Source organism: Marmota marmota, unplaced genomic scaffold, assembly GCF_001458135.2.
Source record: "Marmota marmota marmota unplaced genomic scaffold, marMar, whole genome shotgun sequence".
NCBI lineage: Eukaryota > Metazoa > Chordata > Mammalia > Rodentia > Sciuridae > Marmota > Marmota marmota.
In genome coordinates, this window is record NW_025999946.1 from 1,459,296 (window position 1) to 1,467,241 (window position 7,946).

Below are 7,946 nucleotides of genomic sequence, written 5' to 3' on the forward strand. Positions count from 1 at the left end.
TACAAGCATGTTACAAAAATCCCATCAGTATGTACAACTATAATGCACCAATAAAAAATGGGAAAAAAATAAAAATAAAAGCCCAAATCATGTCAAAGGGGATACAGAGAAAAGTAAGGTTCACCCCCACCCATGTCCATCCCTAGTCTAAGGAACTCGTTTGAGGAGGTGTCAACAGCCAGAGATCTCTTATACACAAACAGATTTAGGTCTACATCTTGTTTAACACAAATGCTCATCTAGTGAACATATTGTTCTCTACCTTGTTTTTTTTTTTCACTTGATACATATGAGAGATTGGCCCAAATCTGTACATATGGATTCTCCTTATTCTTTTTGATGGTGCAGAATATTTTGACGTATAGATGTAACCATAATTTATTCAGCCAGTCCTATTTGCAGATACGGAGCTGTGTTCCAATTTGGTGCCATAAAAGCTGGTGTTGCAGCAAGCCACCTTGCAAACCCAACCTGGCACACACAGGGTTCACTGAGGCCACCAAGTCAACTGATGTGCTAAGAAGTTATCTGAATACCTCTTCTTTGAGGGATAAGGAAACTATGCCCAAAGAGGATTAGCAACATATCCAGTGGCGCTCAGCTAATCAAAAACAGAGCAGAATAAGAAACTCAGGATTTCCCACTCCTGGAATTATTTTAATTTATTTAAAAAGTCATTCCAACTCTCCATTTTACACATTGGAAACTGAGGTCCTTAGAGATAGAGCATATCCCCTCAGATCCTACAGGTGGTGGTTCTCAGGCTTCAGTAAGAATGGAGGTGACATTGCTAAAACATGGTACTGGGCCCACCCTGAACTCCTGGCTCCACGCCTCTGGGCCAGGACCTGAGAATTTGCATTTTAACACATTCCCAAGTGATGCTGATACTGCTGGACCACATGTCAAGGACCACTGTCCTTAAGGTTCATGATATTGTTTTAGGCGATGCAGGGGAGGCCACCTCCCCTCCCTTCTGCCCACCCAAGATCAAGACAGAGCAGCTCTAGTTTTTTCTGTTGTATGAACAAGATTAGCTTTCATTTTTATATTGATGTTGAACTGCTTATGTGTTGTTTGGAGGAGTCAGGCCTGGTGGCACATGCCTATAGTCCCAGGTGCTCCGGAGGCTAAGGTAGATGGATCCCCTAAACCTGGAAGTTCAAAATCAGCCTGGACAATGTAGCAAGATCCTTCTCAAAAAGGAAAGAAAAACAGATAATAGATAGAATAAATAGATAGATATAAATAATAGAAATATATGATGGAGGGTCAACCCATCTCCTCACCACTAGACACACCACATAATCAGAGTGAGAATCAGTGAGGAGGGAGGTCACCCAGCTCAGGCATGTCACCAGACAGGTGGCATGGCAGCTTTCCAACAGGACCTCACTGCTAGCTCCCCCCCTCTCCCCTGAAACCCTAGCTGACTCACAGACTCCCTAATAGCTGGACTCTACCTTGATTGACCTTTTTGACTAGCTGCCTTCACAAGGAGGACTGGGCCGAGCCATCTCTATCCCCTCGCCTCTCTCCCTTCCCCAGAACTCCATTACCCATCCCCTGACCTGGGCCTCAGTTCTCAGGAGTCCAAGTCCCTTCCTCAGTGCACCAGTCAGCTCAGATACATGCCAGGTGAGGTTTCCACATCATCGTGACCCAGGGTGGGGATGCTTGGTACCCTCTCCCCACCCCCATCATTTGTCCTTGCCTCACATCCCTCTCTGGCTGCCCCACGTCTGAGTTCTCACCATGGACGATCGTACAGCTTGAGTACTCAGAAGACAGAGCCCTCCTCCTCTCTGGAAAAGCAATAAAGGCCTGACCCTGTTTAAATTTTCCTTACTCCTTTTTGCAGCTAGAGCCTAGCATGTCACCAAGGAAGAGCCAATCAGATATCCAGGACTTCTAAGTGACACAGAGAGACAGAGTCAGAAGAGAACACACCCCAGAGGAAGAGGCAGCACCCATGTTCCCAGGGCTTGTAGGTGGGGTCCTAGGCACACACCCAGTGAGAAACGAGGTAACATGAGCTCCATGTGAGCCCTGCTATGGCACAGCTGAGGCTCTGGTCCTACGGCCCAGCCAACCACTTCCTGGCTCCCCAGCTCTCGTGCTGACGCTCTCAGCTGTCATATTTCCTTCACAAATTTCCTTGCTATTTAAGTCAGCTAGAGCCAATATCTGTACTTTCTCCCCCATGTCATCAAAGAAATTGAGCCATCTGCTATGGTGTGAATAGGGCTTGTCCCCACCTAGATTCATATGAAAGCAAGGTCCCCACTAGGAGTGTTGAGAAGGTGGTTGGGGTCTGAAGTCTCCACCCTCAGGAAGGGAAGAGTTAGTAGCTCCTGAGAAAGATGTTTGAAAGTGAGTCATCTCCTTTGAGCTCTCCTTCTCTTTCATAGGTGTTGGGAGTTTCCCTGAGAACTCCCCGGGCCTTTCAAACATGGCGGTGGGCAAATTGCCAGTGGGCAGCTAGAACTCTCTGGGCCTTTCAGATAAGGAGCCCCTAATGCAACATGGCGGCGGGCAAGTTGCCAGTGGGAGGATAACAAGTTGTTTTGAAAATTTTCTAATTGGTCCTCCCGTCTTCTGCGCTCGTGGACAGTTCGTGCCCCCCATGAATCTTATGCAGGGCGGACGTGCATGCACCGTAGGTGATGACCTGACCTTTACTATGATTGGCCCCGGGAGCTTCCTGGTTTAAGATAACTGACTCTCACTTTCTATATAAGCTAGAACCAGCTTGCAGTAAAGTGCTTCATCTTTGTCACTGCTATCTGTGTGTGTGCATTTTAATCTCCGATGACGAACCTTGGCCTTTCAATAGGCACCCACTTCCCTTTCTTCTTTTCTGCCATGTGTGGAACAGCATGTGACCCTCAACAGAAGCCAAGCAAATGTTTGTAACCTGCTTTCAGAATCATGAGTCCAATTAAGCCTTTTTTCTTTAAAAATTACCCAGCCTAAAGTACTCTCTTCTAACAACAGAAAATGGACTAAGATACTGTCCCTGAAGGATTCTGACCTTCATTTTAGCTTATTGGTAATAGGAGCAATTCCTTACCCTCAAACACCAATTATGTCCTTTTCCCATCCACTACCCAGTCTCATTGTTACAACCCACAGGTGAGCAGGTAGGACAGGTATTTGTTGTTGGCAAGTAGGGTTGATAGAAGCCAAGGGAGAGGAAAGCATGAAAACTGGAACTCAGGATCCTTGAGGGTAGTTTTGATTACCATTACTATTAACAATATTAAAAGCCACCATTGATTAGGAGTTGGCTATTCACAAGCAATGCACTAAACACTTCATATATATCATGCAATTAATTAATGATCTCCATGCTACTAATTAGAAAGCAAGTTCAGAAAGGTTATCAAATGTCCCCAAGGGCATCAACCTGCCAAGTACAGAGCAAGGATTTCAGTCCAGGTCTTTCTGAATCCAAAGCCAGAATTCTTAGTCATTGTATTAAATAGCTTCCTGCTGTTGGCGCCTGCCTCACTCCCTGGACAAGCCCACTAAGTCCCTCGAAGCTCCAGGGTGGACTGCTCTAACTGCAACACTACAGTTGAGATCCTCCAGGCTCTGGATGTCAAGTTCCTCCAACACATGGTCCTCCTGAGCCATGTTGTCTCCTGGTGAAGGAATCTGTCTAGAAGGTCTCCAGCTCCCAGGCCACCTGGGCAGATAGGCTCAGAGTGAATGCTGTGCCCTGGTTTGTATCCTCATTTCTAGTTAAGTCCTCTCTGCTGCTATCTGGGCTACCTAGGAGGCAGAGCAGGTGGCTGGACAGGTGCCTTGTTACTAACTGTGGATGCAGATTCACTTCACATCCTGATTGGGAAGGATTCTAATCACAAAGCCCCAGGAAGCAAGTTGGACCTGCCCATTACTGAGCCTTGCCTTGCCTTGCCCCTGGGACAGCACTCAACAAAGGTGGAGCTGGTCAAAGAAAGGGAGTACCTCTGGCCAGTCCAGTCTTGAAAGGATTGGCAGCCCTGGGGCACAGCAAGGGGTGGACTTGGATTCTGGATGGCTCAGCCTGATGACCAAACTGCTGACTCGGCCCTTTCCCAGTGCTCTAAGGAGGCGGAGCCACACCCACCCCCAACCCAGAGGGACCAATTACAACATTTACAGCCCAACCCAGGAGGGGCCGTGCCTGCTGGACTCCATCTTGCCGTTTGCTGAAGGAGCGCTGACGACGTTACACAGATTAATACTCCACTGAGCAAATTAATCCTTGGGATTTCACTCACTACCTGTGGCTTATAAATTTTAATTGGCTCTAATCTGCCACCTGAATTGATGTGAGAGTGTGGCGATGCGAGGGAAAACATCAGAGACAGCGCCAGACACACGTGTAGCTTCTAAAGCAGGGGGCGGGGCGGGGTAGCCCAGGTGTCAAAGGGGTTAGGGGAAAAGAGGACATCTTTTTGGTGGCCGTCCCCAGTATTTCATTTGCATTCAAGGGGTTGGGAGAAGAATAAAACGGCAGCCTTTGGTCGCCTCCTCTCTGCTTGTCCATCATTCCAGTCCCATGTTCATTGGACAAGCTGATTGGACACTTGCTAGGTTCCTTGTCCTGCGCTGGGTGATGGGGAGTCCGTGTGTTTAGAGATCACAGTGCAAGAGACAGAACTCAAACTACCTGGTGTAAAACAGAGGCCTGGGGTCTACTTCTCTCTCTCAGTTGGCCACACCTTCACCAGTGCCCAGCGACCAAGCCCAGGCTTGGCCATGTGCGGAATTACCACTGAGCTGAAGTTCAGATCGTCGCTCTACCACGTGGTAAGCCCACCTGGTGTCCCATATACACGAACATCCCTGGAGGCCTCTGAAAAGAATGTGTTTGTCATTTTACAGAAGTGTGGGTTTGACTCTTATTCTGGAAAACTGGTATGACAGGGCAGTGGTGACTCCTGATTCCTGAGCCAGCCTGCCACGCAGTGCGGCATCTCAACACCTACACATCATTCTCTAGTCATTTGTAAAATAAAGTGATTTTTTTCCAATAGGAAAACAACTTTGCGGGGGCGGGGGAGGGGGAACCTCCATCAGATGCCAGCCAAAAAAGAGCTCTGTGGCAGTAGCATATGTGAATTTAGGTACAAATTGAGATTGCAGGAGTCTGGTACAGTGGTTCTCAAACCATGATTCCCTAGACTGAAGCAGTGGCATCCTCTGGAGCCCCGTCATATGGACCAATTGTCAACCCTTCTCGTACCTGCTGAGTCCGAAACTGTGGGAGCAGGGCACACTCCTGTAATCCCAGTGCTCAGGAGATGGAGGCAGGAGGATGGCAAGTTTCCCAGTGCTCTAAGGAGGCGGAGCCACACCCACCCCCAACCCAGAGGGACCAATTACAACATTTACAGCCCAACCCTTAACAAGATCCTCAGAAACTCCGTTTTTAAAAAGGCTAGGGATATGGGTCAGTGGTAAAGCACCCCTGGGTTCAGTCCCCAGGAAGGAGGGGAGGGAAGGAGGGAAGGAAGGAAGGAAGGGAGGGAGGGAGGGAAAGGAAGGAAAGAACGAGGGAGGAAAGGGGGGTGGAGCCAAGGAGAGGGAAGGGGAGGAGAAGGGAAGGGAGGGGAGGGGAGGGGAGGGGAGGGGAGGGGAAGAAATTGTGGGGCAGTACTCAGTGTTCTAACAACCCCCTCAGGTGGTTCTGATGCCCTGGTGCACATTCTGCATCCAAAGATTCACCAACCTTGAATAGAAAATATTTAAAAAAAAAAAAAGTGTACTGACCACATGCTGACTTCTGTTTCTCATTGTTATTCCCTAAATAACACAGTAGAACATCCACACAGTATTTGGTATTATAAGTAATCTAGGGATGATTTCAAGTGTATGGGAAGATGTGTGTAGGTTATAGGCAAATTCTACACCATTTTATATGAGGGACTTGAGCATTTTGGTATCCAAGGGGGATCCTGGGATGCATCCCCCACAGACACAGGAACAACCATATTCATGCAGAGTCCCCATCAGCGGGGACCCTCCCTCCTCAGCCTTCCACAGCCAGGCCCTGGCCCAGTGCAGTGGGCTTTCCAAATTCCCTTATGAGGGCACTGAGTGAGCGAAGAACACACGCATGAGTGAGTGAAAAGAAAGTCAGAACCAAACAGAGAGGACTTGAGCATGAGATCCAAAAGGGGCTCAGAGAGCTCCTGAGGCGTTCATTCAGACCCTTGATTCAACGCAGAGCGGGGGAAGAGTGTGACAGGACAGTGCAGGTGGTGAAGGGCCCCTCCCTAACTCAGGCCCCCACTCCCACCCCATGGCCACCCTGCCCTGAGACCCTGGGGGCAATCTCTTGCAGCTCAGTCTCTCTGACCTGAGTCCCAGGTGAAAACTCCTGTCCAAATGACTTCCTCAAACCCCAGAAGGGAGCACTTGGTCCTAAATGGTCTGTGTAGGACCCATAAATTAATTACTTAATATCATTTACAGAAGGCCAGTTGGTCTTGAGTTGAATGGGGCTAATGCTGTTCTTGGCATCCAACTTAAAGATTCAAGGCGCCAGAAATACAAAGGAAGGCTTCTTTCAACTTCCAGACTAGGGCTGCTGAATAAAACTGGGAGGATGGGGGATGGGGAGGGGGGCTATTCAAGGAAAGAATAAAGGTTTCTTTGGTGAAGAAATATTAATCTCAATATTCACATGGCGTTAAAATATATGTTTGAGATCCCCAGAATGAGATGTTCATAAATAGATAAGCTCTAAGTGGATGATTTTTTAGCCTTGATTTTCCTTTACTGAAATATAATTAACACTTCCTGAAACCAGCTAGCTTGGGATAATTTAGTTCAATTGTAAGTATGCAAAACACTTAACAATTAGCTCCGTGAAATGAGACCAGCAAGCACCGAGCTGACTTCATTAATGCCCTAAGTGCATATGCCCTATTATAAGAGCTTTCAGAAATATTGTATAAATCTGAAATGCCCCCATAGAATGGAACGGGGAGGGAGTTTCCGATTATTTCCATTCATTTGAAAGCTACATCTCATAAACGCAGCGGTCTGAAAGATGACGGCAATTGGTTTTAATATTTTTACAGCCACTTCAGAGGTGGTAAAAAGAAAAGAAACCGAGGTATTGTAATGAGGTCTTTAAGGCCAGTGTGATTTAATTTGCCATAAAGAAGGACAGCCTGGACAGAGAAAAAGCTCATGGGTTTTCAGAGCCTGGGGTGCAGGGTTCAGCTGGGAGGTTTGCACATGTTCTTCACCTGTTTGAGTTTTCTCATCTGCAGAACAGGGATAACCAGGAGTATTGTTCAGACAAGTACCCATCCATACAGCAAGGGCCCTGACCAATCCCAGTGGGCGCTGGCAGTAAATGACCCTCCGTGCATCCTGGTTGAACATTCTAGAGCCACAAATGACAGTACCTCCCTGAGAGTCCCTGTTGAGAATATTACATGAGATAATGAATGAGATAGAGGCTCAAAAGGGGGCCTCTAATCCAATGCAGGAGATTTGGTTCAAAGGGAAGGTTAGGGGCAAGGCCTTCCTGAGATTAAGGTCAATTCTGACTACTTCTGTTTCTCAAAGCTCTGAACAGATTGGCAAATGAAGAATTGCCAAAGCAAGATGCAAATGACTAAATAAATAAGTAAAAGAAGAGAATTTACAGTATGTACATTTACCAAAATATTGTTCACCCACCCAAAATCAAAAGTGCCCATCTAAATTATAGTGTGAGGCCTGAGCCAAATGCGAAACCCGTGCCATAGGGGGACAGGCCTGAGCACTGTCATAACACCAGAGTCCCCCCAAACAAGGTTCAAATCCTAGTTCTACCTCCTGAAAGCCCAGGCCAAAAGAAAGTTCTTTCACACTATCTGCTTCTAATTCTGTCCTTGGGATTGTAAAATAAGCTGGCTGCACCTAGGAGCGCCTCATGGACAGGAAGCCCTGAG